The sequence below is a fragment of the Bombina bombina genome, chromosome 2, assembly GCF_027579735.1.
Source record: "Bombina bombina isolate aBomBom1 chromosome 2, aBomBom1.pri, whole genome shotgun sequence".
Lineage (NCBI taxonomy): Eukaryota > Metazoa > Chordata > Amphibia > Anura > Bombinatoridae > Bombina > Bombina bombina.
In genome coordinates, this window is record NC_069500.1 from 465979654 (window position 1) to 465997013 (window position 17360).

Here is a 17360-nt window from a genome sequence, read left to right on the forward strand (position 1 = left end):
TACTTCTGAAGGGTTAAATCCTCAGAAGAAAAAGATGGAAGCTATAATAAATTCTAAAAACCTAACTAACTTAAAAGAATTGAGATCATTCCTGGGTATGACAAATTATTCTCGCAAATGTATTGATAATTATGCAGAATTAGCTAAACCATTGCTACTTCTTCTAAAGAAGGATGTGAAATGGCACTGGTGTGAGATTCAAGAGACAGCCATTAGAGAGCTGGAGAGAAAACTCATTCAAGCACCTTGCTTAGCGTACCCTGAAGGTGGTAAACCTTTCTACTTAGAGACAGGTTACACAGATATAAGCATGAGTGCTGTTTTGTACCAAAAGCATGATAATTTAAGCAAAGTCATTGCTTATGCTAGTAAAACTCTATTTCCAGTAGAAATAAAATTTGAGAAGCGATAAGAGATGGAAATTTGTCTAATAGTCACATAACAGCTTGGACTCTTTCCTTACAAGGCTGGCCTTTAGAAATTCGCTATAAGCAAAACAAAAAGAATCCAGTCACACAGGGGCTTGCTTAGCTCCACCACTGTACTGCTAAGGATCATGGGGAAAAGTTATTAGAAGATGATTTCCTGTAGGAACAATTTCTTTCCCCATATAGAATATACGAGGACCAGTGTCAAACATTACATTGGGTATATGTTGATGGTTGTTCTTACCATGCCACTTTTGATAATGAGCGCAGATTAGTCGCTGGCATTGGTATAACTTGAACAAATGGTTTCTCAAATATTTCTGTAGGTTTCAACATTTGCCCAAGATCCAGTCAAGTTGCAGTATTAACTGCTGTTCTAAAAACCATTGAGATGGCTATTGAACAAGTTATTCATGAATTTGGTGATCATTATCGACTCAAATTATGTGCGTGACAGTTTTGTTGAATACCTGCCAACTTGAAAAAGAAATGGCATGCAGAAACTTACAACAAACCAGTCAAACATGGCAAGTTGTTCTGCAAGATTGATAATCTAGTGGTGTCCAATTGTTTAACCATACACTGAAAAAAGACCAAGGGTCATTCCAGGGTTCTAGGTCCTGATAAGGAAGGCAATGATCTTGCAGATTCATTAGCCAAACAAGGAGCCATAACTGGAGAACTCCTTAATATCGACCACTTAATGGGTGCAATTCAGGTTGAAGCCATTACCAGAAACCAGGCTAAACAACAGAGTGAGCCTAACCTGGTACAATGGAGTCAGGATTCTCCTAGTGAGGACCTGACCAATAGTCAAAAAAGAAGACCCCATTGTAGGCATCGTCTATAAACACATAGAAGATCCTGAAAGCAACCCCATCTCAAAAGAGGATGATATTGGCAAGGAAGATCTTAGAATCTTAATGAAATCCAAATCACAATTCAAGTTACAGGATGGTTTGTTAATTAAAACCTCCAAAACGTGTATCCAGCAATGGGTGGTACCTACAAAGTTCAGAGGTCTTATGCTTCAACATGCCCATGATGCTCCCATATCTGGCAATCGCGGTGCCAAATTAACGTATGAAATATTGCGTGACTATGCCTACTGGCCACATATGTTGAAGGATGTTCAAACCTACTGTTAAGGTTGTTTAATCTGTGCACAGTTCCAACCCACTGCACCAAGGCATAGAGCGCCATTACAGAAAAGGGGGATGGTAATGCCATGGTCATATATACAAATTGATTGTATTGGTCCAGTATCTAGGTCATCTAGAGGTAACAAATATATGTTAACATTGACATGCCTATTCACCAAATGGGGTAGAGTGCATCAGTGCACCTAACAATAATGCTGAAACAAAACCATGTGTTTTCCAGATTTGGTTTACCCCAAAGAATCAAATCCGATTGGGAACCCATTTCACTAGTGAAGTGATGACCAAAATGTGGAAATGCTAGGGGTTAAAAGAAAGCTCCATATTGCATATAGAGCTGCTTCAGGTGGTGGTGTAGAGCGTTACAACCAGTCCATTGTGAAAATCCTCAAAAAGTTTGTGAGTGAAACAGGTAAAGACTGGGATGTAAAATTAGTAGTGCTTTTCAGATGTCACCTTTTGAATTAATGACTGGCAGAAGAATGGTTCTACCTCAACATCTATTGTACCGTACATCAGACCAGAATTTGATAAATGCTGCCAATACACATCAATATGTGGAGAACTTAAGGAAGCACCTGCAATATACCTTTGCATTTGCTCAAAGAAACATCGAAAAGTCAGCAACTGCCGCTAAAACCTATTATGATCTCAAAACATCCGAAAAGGAATATGAAATAAATGATAACGTTTATCTTTATAACTTTAAAAGAGATCAGGTCAAGGAGAAGAAATTTCTTCCATCATGGAAGGGTCCTCTTGTCATTACTGACAAAATATCCCCAGTCGCCTAAAAAATTAGGATACCTAAAAATGATACTTTTATGGCTAAATGGGTCCATATTAATCAGTTGCAAGCATGCCATCCTAGATCCCAAATACAAGTCATAGAGGGAGAATGAAGTGTCATATCCCCAAATGCACTACAGAAATATTGTAGTTTAATGATGCCTAACTAACAAGCATGTGAGGATCGAAAAATAACGGAATCTCCTCATAAGAAGATTGTCTCTGGTGGATACTGTCAATACACTCACCAAGTATCACTGACTTTAAACCAATTCAAACACGTGTCTTACATCTATTTAAAATTGGAAGGGGGAATTATGTCAGGGTACCTGTGAAGTAACCTTAAATAAACTACAGATGTATCACAGAATCTAATATTTAATTTTAGCTTATATCTAATTTAATATGAATTGGTCTCACTATAGCCCCAAACCCCCTTTTTCCTGATTACAGAACTTCTGAGAACAAAAGAACTCACACCTGTAAAGTCTTAAAATGACACTCTCAAGTTTGAATGCCCATATACAGAGTTTCCTGCCCAAAATGTATAATAAAGGTTTTCAGGTGGTGACCCCATGTGGAGATATACAGGCATGCTGTCTGTGATGACCTCTTTGGGACTGGCTAAAGCCCAGGAAGATAGAAATTAACACTTACTTGGCAATCAAATATTTGATTACAAACAGCCCTTTGAAGAGTCTCAATATCTATCCTGGAGTGTTGGAGACAAAATTCTGCACTATTTTCGGATAAGCTAACAGAATTTCAAGATATTATGAGCTAACAGACACATGTGATAAATTAACACAATGGCTCACTGAATTTCCTTTGAAGACTAGATACACATTAGGCTGGCTAGCAGAAACACATGTTTTGCATTCTAACTTTGAAATTCATTTTAAAGTACAACTTATGTTTAATTTTCAGTTAAGACCTCCGTATTGTATAAAAATGTATATTTGTTGATCTAAGAAGAAGTGCTTAACAGTAACATATTAGATACATATTTGATAACTTTAATAAGTAACTATATAGTCATTAGTCAATATAAAATGTTTAATCAACTTGTTTCAAAATGGATAACATATTCTTATATTTTTCAGGCATCTAATAAGTGCATATATATAACTGGTGCTGTAAATAATATCATACGTTTATATACACTCAGCAAGAGATATACAGATATGCAATATTTATATTGATATGGGATAGTAGTCCAATATAAATATAATTATGTGAAATTACATCTGATTCCTGATCTCAAGGTATGTATGTGATATTAAGATGGTCACTGAGATATTAATTAGATAAATGCTTAAAGCATTAAAATCCTTTTAAATACCCATATATTTAAATGTATAAGAATTACTTTGTAATGTGGTACTAGAGATATACTCATGTTTAATATGAAAATACTCAGAATAAATTATATTAAATGGAGCATATATGGAACATATAATTATTAAAATTAGGAGATTAGTGGTCGCGAATAGTTCGACGGTGAATAGTTCCCGGCGAACATAGCATGTTCGCGTTCGCCGCGGACGGCGAACATATGCGATGTTCGATCCACCCCCTATTCCTCATCATTGAGTAAACTTTGACCCTGTACCTCACAGTCAGAAGACACATTCCAGCCAATCAGCAGCAGACCCTCCCTTCCAGACCCTCCCACCTCCTGGACAGCATCCATTTTAGATTAATTCGGAAGCTGCATTCTTAGTGAGAGGAGGGACAGTGTAGCTCCGGGAAATCGATAGCTAGGCTAGTGTATTCAGTGTCCAAAAAAAAAGCCCTTTTTAGGGCTAGAACATCAGTCTGCTTTTTTTTTTTCCCTGTGTAATCTAATTGCAGTTGCCTGCCTGCCAACGTGTGTGTCAGGCTCACAGCGTATACTGTGCCCACTTGCCCAGTGCCACCACTCATATCTGGTGTAACAGTAGTGTACATTTAAAAAAAAACAACACTTTTTTGACTGTGAAATAATAGCAGACAGCTGCCAGTACCCAAGATGGCCACCAATAAGGCAGATGGGGAGGGTTAGAGAGCTGTTTTGGGAGGATCAGGGAGGTGTGGGGCTAAGGGGGATGCTACACCACAGCATATGTAAATATGCTAAAAAAAATAATAATTAAAAACCTTTTATTTTAGTACTGGCAGACTTTCTGCCAGTACTTAAGATGGCAGGGACAATTGTGGGGTGGGGGAGGGAAGGGAGCTGTTTGGGAGGGATCAGGGGGTCTGATGTGTCAGGTGGGAGGCTGATCTCTACACTAAAGCTAAAATTAAACCTGCAAGCTCCCTACAAACTACCTAATTAACCCCTTCACTGCTAGCCATAATACACGTGTGATGCGCAGCAGCATTTAGCGGCCTTCTAATTACCAGAAAGCAACACCAAAGTCATATATGTCTGCTATTTCTGAACAAAGGGGATCCCAGAGAAGCATTTACAACCATTTGTGCCATAATTGCACAAGCTGTTTGTAAATAATTTCAGTGAGAAACCTAAAATTGCGAAAAAATTTAAGTTTTTTTTAAATTTGATCGCATTTGGCGGTGAAATGGTGGCATGAAATATACCAAAATGGGCCTAGATCAATACTTTGGGTTGTCTACTACACTACACTTAAGCTAAAATTAACTCTACAAGCTGCCTACATGCTCCCTAATTAACCCCTTCACTGCTGGGCATAAAACACGTGTGGTGCGCAGTGGCATTTAGCAGCCTTCTAATTACCAAAAAGCAACGCCAAAGCCATATAAGTCTGCTATTTCTGAACAAAGGGGATCCCAGAGAAGCATTTACAACCATTTATGCCATAATTGCATAAGTTGTTTGTAAATAATTTCTGTGAGAAACCTAAAGTTTGTGAAAAAGTGAACAATTTTTTTTTTTATTTGATCGCATTTGGCGGTGAAATGGTGGCATTAAATATACCACAATGGGCCTACATCAATACTTTGGGTTGTCTACTACACTACACTTAAGCTAAAATTAACTGTACAAGCTGCCTACATGCTCCCTAAGTAACCCCTTCACTGCTGTGCATAAAACACATGTGGTGCGCAGTGGCATTTAGCAGCCTTCTAATTACCAAAAATCAACGCCAAAGCCATATAAGTCTGCTATTTCTGAACAAAAGGGATCCCAGAGAAGCATTTACAACCATTTATGCCATAATTGCATAAGTTGTTTGTAAATAATTTCTGTGAGAAACCTAAAGTTTGTGAAAAAGTGAACAATTTTTTTTTTATTTGATCGCATTTGGCGGTGAAATGGTGGCATGAAATATACCAAAATGGGCCTAGATCAATACTTTGGGTTGTCTACTACACTACACTTAAGCTAAAATTAACTCTACAAGCTGCCTACATGCTCCCTAATTAACCCCTTCACTGCTGGGCATAAAACACGTGTGGTGCGCAGTGGCATTTAGCAGCCTTCTAATTACCAAAAAGCAACGCCAAAGCCATATAAGTCTGCTATTTCTGAACAAAGGGGATCCCAGAGAAGCATTTACAACCATTTATGCCATAATTGCATAAGTTGTTTGTAAATAATTTCTGTGAGAAACCTAAAGTTTGTGAAAAAGTGAACAATTTTTTTTTTTATTTGATCGCATTTGGCGGTGAAATGGTGGCATTAAATATACCACAATGGGCCTACATCAATACTTTGGGTTGTCTACTACACTACACTTAAGCTAAAATTAACTGTACAAGCTGCCTACATGCTCCCTAAGTAACCCCTTCACTGCTGTGCATAAAACACATGTGGTGCGCAGTGGCATTTAGCAGCCTTCTAATTACCAAAAATCAACGCCAAAGCCATATAAGTCTGCTATTTCTGAACAAAAGGGATCCCAGAGAAGCATTTACAACCATTTATGCCATAATTGCATAAGTTGTTTGTAAATAATTTCTGTGAGAAACCTAAAGTTTGTGAAAAAGTGAACAATTTTTTTTTTATTTGATCGCATTTGGCGGTGAAATGGTGGCATGAAATATACCAAAATGGGCCTAGATCAATACTTTGGGTTGTCTACTACACTACACTTAAGCTAAAATTAACTCTACAAGCTGCCTACATGCTCCCTAATTAACCCCTTCACTGCTGGGCATAAAACATGTGTGGTGCGCAGTGGCATTTAGCAGCCTTCTAATTACCAAAAAGCAACGCCAAAGCCATATAAGTCTGCTATTTCTGAACAAAGGGGATCCCAGAGAAGCATTTACAACCATTTATGCCATAATTGCATAAGTTGTTTGTAAATAATTTCTGTGAGAAACCTAAAGTTTGTGAAAAAGTGAACAATTTTTTTTTTTATTTGATCGCATTTGGCGGTGAAATGGGGGCATTAAATATACCACAATGGGCCTACATCAATACTTTGGGTTGTCTACTACACTACACTTAAGCTAAAATTAACTCTACAAGCTGCCTACATGCTCCCTAAGTAACCCCTTCACTGCTGTGCATAAAACACATGTGGTGCGCAGTGGCATTTAGCAGCTTTCTAATTACCAAAAATCAACGCCAAAGCCATATAAGTCTGCTATTTCTGAACAAAGGGGATCCCAGAGAAGCATTTACAACCATTTATGCCATAATTGCATAAGTTGTTTGTAAATAATTTCTGTGAGAAACCTAAAGTTTGTGAAAAAGTGAACAATTTTTTTTTTATTTGATCGCATTTGGCGGTGAAATGGTGGCATTAAATATACCAAAATGGGCCTAGATCAATACTTTGGGTTGTCTACTACACTACACTTAAGCTAAAATGAACTCTACAAGCTCCCTACATGCTCCATAATTAACCCCTTCACTGCTGGGCATAAAACACGTGTGGTGCGCAGTGACATTTAGCAGCCTTCTAATTACCAAAAAGCAACGCCAAAGCCATATAAGTCTGCTATAATGGCATGTCTGGCACACAGTGTTGGGGCAAGGGTCCATCTGACCACTGATACCTGGTCTGCAAAGCATGGTCAGGGCAGGTATATCACCTACACTGCGCACTGTGAAGCGGGCGTAACCCTTACACTACCTGATCGATACAACATCATACCTGATGTTTTAAAGCACGTTATTCCAAACAATTTAGGAATGTTAGGTGATTTATGCCCTTTATGGATTAAAACCAGACTCTGCATCAACTATGTAATTTTCCATGGGAGTTTTGCCATGGATCCCCCTCCGGCATGCCACAGTCCAGGTGTTAGTCCCCTTGAAACAAGTTTTCCATCACTATTGTGGCCAGAAAGAGTCCCTGTGGGTTTTAAAATTCGCCTGCCTATTGAAGTCTATGGCGGTTCACCCGGTTCGCCAACTTTTGCGGAAGTTCACGTTCGCCGTTCGCGAACCCAAAATTTTATGTTCGCGACATCACTATAGGAGATTAAAAGTATATAAAAATAGGCATTTAATAAAAATACAGTATATATAAGAGCTGTATTTACTTTTAGCAGTGTTAAAAATGAAACTGTTTGTCTTTGTCTGCTGCCCCCGATGGCCTAAATCCAGTATTACAACCAAAAAGTATTTGGCCGTTAAAAATGGCATTTCCCAGTAGCCAATCAGAGAAAAGGTTGTATCCAAATCTATTGAATGATTAAGAAATGGTTAGGTGTTTTGTCTCAGACAAAAACTCCATGCACACAGAGAAAAAAAAAGTTGGGTGAAATTTTTTTCTTGGTTACTGTTGCAATCCTGCTTGCTGCAATTTTTGCTTATAGAGAGACCAGTGTGTGAACACAGTTTTCTGTAAGACAAATACGTTGGGACACTCTTTGTGGATAAGAGAGTATCAAGATTAATTCTCTTACAAATGTGCATAATTCCCCTAAGACATATGATGATAGACATATTTGGATATTAACTGAATTCTCAAACTGATGATCTGGTAAAGTATAAGCAATAGTATATTTAATATTTTAAACAAAGGTATTCTAAAACTATAGTTATATCGTAGTTGTGATGTAAAAGGAGTATTTATTCTTATATTTAATATTAATTAGACCAAGGGTAATAAGTACACTGGTATTACATTTTAATGTTTAGGAAGAATTTTGTATTTTAATATCATACATTAATTACAGTTATTGAACATGCGCTGATGAAGCGCATGCGCGAAACGCGTCAGGTGTCATCTTATAAATAAATAAATTATTGCATCAAGTTTGAGTCCTTGGTCCCAATTTTTCCTCCTTTGGATGTCGAGCCTTTCTATATATATGTATATATATATATATATGTATATATACCAAAATAAATATGAAAGGCACTCTCTATATTAGATAAATCCAATTTTACTTAGGTAGAACGTTTTCGGGGTTGCCCCCATCCTCAGACCTTACAAAACAGACAGAAAAAGAACAATTTATGTGTTTTCCTGCCAGAGCGTGTAGCGTCTCCATTGCGCAACTGCTCATGTGCAAGAGATTGTACAGAGGCCCTGGAGGTTCAAAAGAGTCACCAAGCAAAAAATTAAAAAAGTTTTAAAGCACAACACAACAGCAAATTTAGCAGATATCATTATGTGGAAAGTGTATGGGGAATAAAATGGAGTATGTATAATACGAGTATACTATGCTGCTATGTCAAAGGGTGGCACCGTGGATATACATCACCCAATCAGATATAAGGACCTAAGTAAATTTGGATTTATCTAATACGGAGAGTGCCTTTCATATTTATTTTGGCATACTACAGTTTAAAGTACACCCCGGAGGCTGTGTTACAGTAGTGAGTGTGGGATCCACTTGGAACTTTCTATATATATATATATATATATATATATATATATATATATATATATACATATATTAAAACTTGCCTTATTGTAGCTAAATAAGAAGTAAATTCAGGTCAGGCATATTGTCATATAAATTGGCTGTTTGCATTAATAATATATATATTTTCTGGTGTTTTTAATTGTAGTTATATAGAATCATTTGTGGGCTAAGTTGCTTAATTATACTTGTCTGAAAGTTATCTTAAAGGGACAGTCTAGGTCAAAATAAACTTTCATGATTCAGATAGAGCATGTAATTGTAAACAATTTTCCAATTTAATATTTTCACCAATTTTGCTTTGTTCTCTTGGTATTCTTAGTTGAAAGCTTAACCTAGGAGGATCATATGCTAATTTCTTAGACCTTGAAGGCCACCTCTTTTCAGAATGCATTTTAACAGTTTTTCACCACTAGAGGGTGTTAGTTCACGTATTTCGTATAGATAACTTCACGTGCACGAGCACAGTGTTATATGGGAGCAGGCACTGATTGGCTAAACTGCAAGTCTGTCAAACGAACTGAAATAAAGGGGCAGTTTGCAGAGACTTAGATACAAGATAATCACAGAGGTTAAAAGTATATTATTATAACTGTGTTGGTTATGCAAAACTGGGGAATGGGTAATAAAGGGATTATCTATCTTTTAAAACAATAAAAATTCTGGTGTAGACTGTCCCTTTAAATCTACTGAGACCCAGTAAGATTTGTGTGAAGTATCTTGGTATATTGTTTATCTAAACACTGTGAAGTTAGCGGTCCATATTCTGGTATTTTATTGTGGTATTTTAATGTGATTCATTGTGAGTAAGGTTAATTTTAAAGGTATATATATTTTTATGATCTGCTATATAGAATATTGTAACGGAATAAGCGTGTATAATTGATTCAAAGCTAGTCTCTACTTAATATATTTCAATGTGTTTATAAATTTAACTTATCTCAAGAATTTAGGAATAAATATTAATTTCTATTATTTCGTATATACATTTTTATTGGAGGTTATTTTAAAGAATAATAGCAAATAAATTGTAATAAAACATCAAAAAATCCCAGCCACTGAGTCTTAGAATCAAGAAGTTTTTATTCTTCAACAAAGGATATGATCGAATTGATCTTTCACAAAATGTAATCTTAAGGTACCATCAGGTGTAAGTTCACTCAGATCCACACATACCCCATCCACCAAACACATCCGTATCCAACCCTTACCAGAAAAGAAAAAAACAAACGTCAAAATAAACAACAGAAGAATAAATGAAAAAAGTGTATTATCACTCCCAGGGCGTCCCCAGGGAGTGAATTTTGACACCACCCGCTAGGGACCTAATAGGATTGAGAACCATGAAGAGTGTCCACTGGATCCGTAACTCTGTAATATTATATGGACAAAAAGTGTCTCGTACTGTTGTGGGAACTCCTCAAACAAGAATGTCTCGTATGTTATAAAACTTCCAACTGTAGCAATGTGTATCTGTTTGAAACCATCAGCAATTATCTTCTTGCTACTATGTGAAGGTGGTTACAGAAGACATAACTTGTTACAGTATTTGTAATCCATCACAGTGAATGCTGGTGATGACTATCGTGACAAATCTTGTAATTATAAGAGTATTATGGTTCAAGAGTATTGAACCATAATACTCTTATAATTACAAGATTTGTCACGATAGTCATCACCAGCATTCACTGTGATGGATTACAAATACTGTAACAAGTTATGTCTTCTGTAACCACCTTCACATAGTAGCAAGAAGATAATTGCTGATGGTTTCAAACAGATACACATTGCTACAGTTGGAAGTTTTATAACATACGAGACATTCTTGTTTGAGGAGTTCCCACAACAGTACGAGACACTTTTTGTCCATATAATATTACAGAGTTACGGATCCAGTGGACACTCTTCATGGTTCTCAATCCTATTAGGTCCCTAGCGGGTGGTGTCAAAATTCACTCCCTGGGGACGCCCTGGGAGTGATAATACACTTTTTTCATTTATTCTTCTGTTGTTTATTTTGACGTTTGTTTTTTTCTTTTCTGGTAAGGGTTGGATACGGATGTGTTTGGTGGATGGGGTATGTGTGGATCTGAGTGAACTTACACCTGATGGTACCTTAAGATTACATTTTGTGAAAGATCAATTCGATCATATCCTTTGTTGAAGAATAAAAACTTCTTGATTCTAAGACTCAGTGGCTGGGATTTTTTGATGTTTTATTATTATTATATAGTCTGTGACCGGACTTTATCCCGTGCCTGAGCATATTAACTAGAAAGGGTGGTGCGGTCACACTTTATAGCAAATAAATTGTATTATAACCCTGGTATATACTGACAATGTACATATGCTGAAATCGACTTGCAAGGTTTATATTTTTTAAACATCTGATTGTCTTTTTAGTGGAAACCAAAAGGCTCTAGATTGGAATGTGTCCTTAGGACCTTGGGTCCTATTTTCATAGGTGTGCCTAATGGATGTACTGGTCCTGGCTTAAACTTTACAATACCCATTAATTATTTATTTTTCCTGCTTTTTGCTGTAAAATACATTGCTTGTGTTGTAAAAATTGTGCTTGTCCCATGCTACCTAAGAAAGCTTGGGCTTAGATTTTGTACTTAAAGAGGCATGAAACAAACAAAAAAAAGTTACGTGATTCAAAAAGAGCATGCAATTTTAGACAACTTTCCAATTTACTTATATTATCAATTTCATATCATTCTCTTAGTATCCTTTTTTGAAGGAGCAGCAATGTACTACAGGGAGCTAGCTGAAGACATTGGTAAACCAATAGCAAGAGGCATATATGTGCAGGCACCAATCAGCAGCTAGCTACCAGCTCCTGAACCTATCGAGGTATGCTTTTTAACAAAGAGAACTAAGCAAATTAGATAACATAAGTAAACTGGAAAGTTGTTTAAAATTATACGCTCTATCTGAATCATGAAATCATGTCCCTTTAAGAATGTGGTTCTTATTAATTCTTATTATTCATTGGAATAACTTTAAAATCAATAAAGGAAAATACCCAAGCAATGCAATGTTTTTGTATATGAATTCATATGTTTAATAATGGGATCTAAGATTTTGGCAGCTCTGTATAATACTTTAAAGGGTTAGGAAAGTCAAAATGAGCATGTCATTTTAAGACACTTTTAAATCCACTTCTATTTTCAAATGTGCTTTGTTCTCTTGGTATCCCTTGTTGAGAAAGAAAATGCACATATCCAGCACTAGTGGGAGCTAGCTGCTGATTGGTGCCTGCACACATTTATCTCTTGTGATTGGCTAACTAGATATGTTCATCTAGATGTCAGTAGTGCAATGCTGTTCCTTCAGCAAAGGATAACAAGAGAATGAAGTAAATTTGATAATAGAAGTAAATTGGAAAGTTGTTTTTAAAACTGTATGTTCTATTTAAATCATGAAAGAAAATTTTGGGGTTTCCTGTCCCTTTAAGCTAATCTGCCTTTAAAACGGACATCCCTCTTTCCTGTTGTCTGCTATAGGTTGGAACTCATAAGCTTTGTAAAGAATACAATGTATATATATATATTTATAAAATTGTACCCTGACACTTAATGATCTATCATATTTTTTATTTGCACTTATAAAAAATAAATACTAAATCTGTTTGCTCTCGTACAATGTAATTATTCATAGTAATTACTACTTGCTTCTGAGTTGGACACTAACATCGACTGGAGAACCATTTTGTTCATTTTTGTGTTGTTTAGACCTCTTTGTTCTAATATATTTCTGGCTGAATCTGCTATAGCTTTTACAGTATCTACTGTACATCAACTGTCTTGTTCTTAATGATATCTGTAGAATGGAGCTATATGGACCTTATTGTTTGCATGTATTATAGAATAGAGCTTTTTGGTTATGATGACCCCTTTTAATATTTTTTTCCAGCATGCTGTTCACCTAGGATGAACTTTTCCTTTTTTAATATTGTGGGTTTATTAGAGGAATGAACAAGTCTAGTATTTCAGGGGGGATAATGTGAGATTAGATTCTGGGGATGGCTTTTAGTATTAAATAGAATCAACCTAGTTTACCCATTTCCTCTGAAACGTAATCATGCTTCCTCTTTCCTGTGATTGTTTCAGAACCTGTAATGTGTGTCATCCTTGGCATGTGGGTGAAACTTTATTGTTGATCATAATTGCAAGAAATGTTCACTTGCAGATGTAGTGACGTAAACAAGGTACAATTCTTACCTGAGACAGGTGAAAATGTTAGGCTTTTTAGGGATTGTTATTTTTCTGTACTGAGCTTAATGTCATCCAGTCTCATATGTCCTTGAGTTACGTGTTGATTGGGTGTGCATATTTCTTGTTGGTTTTCAATTTGTGAGTCAACAGCATATAGATGGAAATGCAGTCTTGGGAGTACCATTTCTAAGAGGTCAAGAGATTGTGGTTAACTCGGATATCACAAGCTCTGTCTCAATGTCTCTTAAACCTTTGCTTACCAACAGTCCAATATTTTAAAGGTAATCCTACTTTATGGCAGCTAGCAAATCATTAGCACAGTCATCTTAACTGAACATTATTCCCAGATTTTTGTTTGTCGATGTTCTAGGGGAACTAGTCTATGGCTCTACTAGTTTCTGTAGATGTCCAGCTGTTGATCTTTACAAATATATTATTAACAATTATAAAGGCACCATGATTCTGAGAGCTTTTGTAGTAGTATTTGGATAATCTGTGTCATAGGAATACTGTAGTTAGTTTTAAACTTTTGTAGAGTTTTTAGATTAAGGTTTGAACTGAAAAGTGACACAAAAGTTGTTGCCGTCCCTTTAATTTATAGAAAATGTAGCTATTATTAGAATGAAACAAAATGCTGAGAATTTAAAAACAAAATACATGAGTAACATATTTCCGTTACAGAATATAATTGCCCAATATTGTTCTGCCTAAATATTGTTGATAGCAACATTGTTTCTCTCTCTCTCCTTGTTCTTATAAATGTGAAACAAACTCATTTAGTACAGCACTATTTTTTGTTAAAATGATAGTTTAAGGTCTAAGAGCGTCCTATATATCTAAAAATGTATATGAATGTATTACTTTGCTTAGGAGTAGAAAAGTCAAAATTGAAATGCACGTGGGTGCATTTAAATTTGAAATATAAGCATTTTTAAAATATACTTCCATTAGCAAAAATGCTTCTAGTAAAGGTTATTACTGTTTTTTCAGTAGCATACACACGTATCCTGTGAGGGCCCGTACACCAGTATTCAAACACCACACATGCGCAGAGAGTCAGCGGTGGCTTGTATGACACAAATTATAGCTTCACAGAAGAAATACACACCACTGCCAGGAATTTTAGCATGCCTGGTGTTTACATACTGGTGCCTGGCCCTCACAGGATATGTGTGTATGCTGCAGAAATAACAGTAATGACTTTTACTAGAAGCAATTTTACTTATGGAAGTATATTACAAAATGCTTCTATTTCAATTTTAAATGCACCCAAGCACATTTTCCTATCCCTTTAAATGTTTTTATTATTATTATCATTAATTACATTTTATGTAATTAAAATGTCACAATTTTGGGATATGTGGTTTTACATTGTACCAATTTTCTATTGTGATACAAATAAAGTAGTTACATGTTTAATTAGATTTATTTCTATTTTTCTAAATAATAATTATTAAGTTTATTTCTGACATGTGCATGGAAAAAAAAAATCTATAAAGAATGATAAACACTTTTTAACTTGTTATTTGCCTGCTGCTGAGTGATATATCACTCTGCCTACACATCTGATTATGTATTTCACACTTCTGCAGTTTGCTTGGGAAGTTCACATGAGAACTGCATACTTGGCTTATATCACTGAAGCTTAAATTGAAATAAGTATTTTCCAAGCTTCTGAAAAACATATCTTACTAACATTTATGTATCTATTCTTTCTCATTACACAGTTTTTATACATGTACATATATCTTAATTTATTAACATCACACAGCTGCCCTTTATTGTATCATTTAGATTGCATAATCTCATTAAACATGTAAATATATTAGTGTTATGTCTTTTGTCTTTTGCTCAGCCACCTGTCGATCAATAATGTGCAGATATAATTCAAGAAGCAAATATTGTTAAATCACAAAATTGCCTGGCACACCTAGCCATATATGTATTCTATCAAAGGGACAGTCTAGTCAATATTAAACTTTCATGATTTAGATAGGGCATGTAATTTTAAACAACTTTCCAATTCACTTTTATCATAAATTTGCTTTGTTCTCTTGGTATTCTTAGTTAACAGCTAAAACTGGGTAGGTTCATATGCTACTTTCTAAGCCCTTGAAGGTCACATTTTATCTCAATGCATTTCACAGTTTTTCACAGCTAGAGGGGGTTATTAGTTCATGTTTGCCATATAGATAACATTGTGCTCACACCTGTGGAGTTACTTATGAGAGAAATCACAAAAATAAAGGAGTGCTTGGTCTAATCCACAGTCTCTTATATTCAGTGAAACAGAGATCCAATTTGTGGATTAATAACAGTCCCCATAAATACTTTAATCCTGGGTATAAATGCCAATAGGTATAATTAAAGATAAGGGTGTCCTTTCACTTCCCCCACAACAAATACCTCTGCGTACTAATCTGCAGGATGACGGTGTGATCCGATACCTGTCGGTCAGTCAAGCTCATCAGCTGTTACCACTTTCACAGGTGGAGTGCCAGGACTCACTGCAGACTTCTTCCCAAACGGGCGATGAGACCCCTCTAGAGCAGGTCCGGTCTGTGTCCCCTCAGCGTGCTGTAAGCTGTAAGTGTGTAGCGGTGAAAGCTTCCTGGTACATCACCAGCAAAGTGTGATAATAGGCTATTTCTTCTCCAGGAGAAAAAAGAAAGTTCATCAGACCCATATGGCGGTATTCCCAACCGCAGTAATACAAAAAAATTAAAAAAGGAAAAGTCACGCTAAAACTTGAAAAGTCTGTTAAACACAAAGTTTATTGGATAAATCCAGCCAGTATAAATACAGGTCACAAACAATGTTTGCCTGACGTGTTTCGTGCATGCGTACATGCGCTTCTTCGGAGGCTACTTGGAATCTGGCATCACAGAGTTATATATATATATATATGTCAGACAAATCCGTAACAATGTTACAACATCCAATAAAGATAACCCTATCATATGGAGAGCACAAGTAAGGTGAAGCAACTACACCGTTATTCATGAAAGATAATGTCACTATTAGACTTAGTTGCGCTCCATATGTAGGGATCATCATACATATATTTATACATAATATCAGAATTGCAACATGTAACATGCTAAAGTTAATATAACAATTAATATTTTAATATAAACATATAGCACAGAAAATGGCAAAAAAAAACAACATAAAAAAAATATATAGATGTAAAATTAACCAATTAGGTGCCAAATAGATAAAACATAATAAATAAAAAGTAAAACAATAGTAATTGTTATGTGTCTATAAAGATATGAATGAGAATAACAATAACAATAAAAATAAAAAAATGGAATCAATCAGATATACAAGAAATGTTGATCATACCCACATAAGAAACCACAACACAAAATGAAAGGCCATGGGAGAATTATAATAAACCTAGAAATGTCAATTTGACACTGATAGGAAGATATATTAGATACGACTATGGGATGGTATGAGATATGTCCTAAGGTGTATAACTTATGCAAGAAATAGTTGACAACAAAGCGATTAAGGTTGTAGTTAAAAAATGGATATGCTATATGTTATCAATTAAGATATAACTCAAGGCACATACTAACATTGTAACAACAAGTGCATAATAATACCAATGTTAATATGCCTAAGAGGGAAGAGATAAGAGGATATGTTGATAATGGTGTTAGACTGTGAGACAAAAGGTCTAGATAAATCTATAAAGGGATAGTTATGGCATTATTGTAGGAGTTATTTAGAAATAGAGATCCACATCTAGACGTCTATTAATACCCTCTGGATACCTAGTGTTGAATTTTATTATCCAAAAAACTTATCTTTTAAGTAAACGTGCTACTCTATCCCCCCTCTGGCATTTTTAAGTATTCTTTCAATGCCTATAAACGAGAAATGTTGTGTGCCTATCCTATGTTGGCGGAAATGTTTGGCTACAGGTGTCTTTGGTTCCTTATGCCCTAAAGATAGGA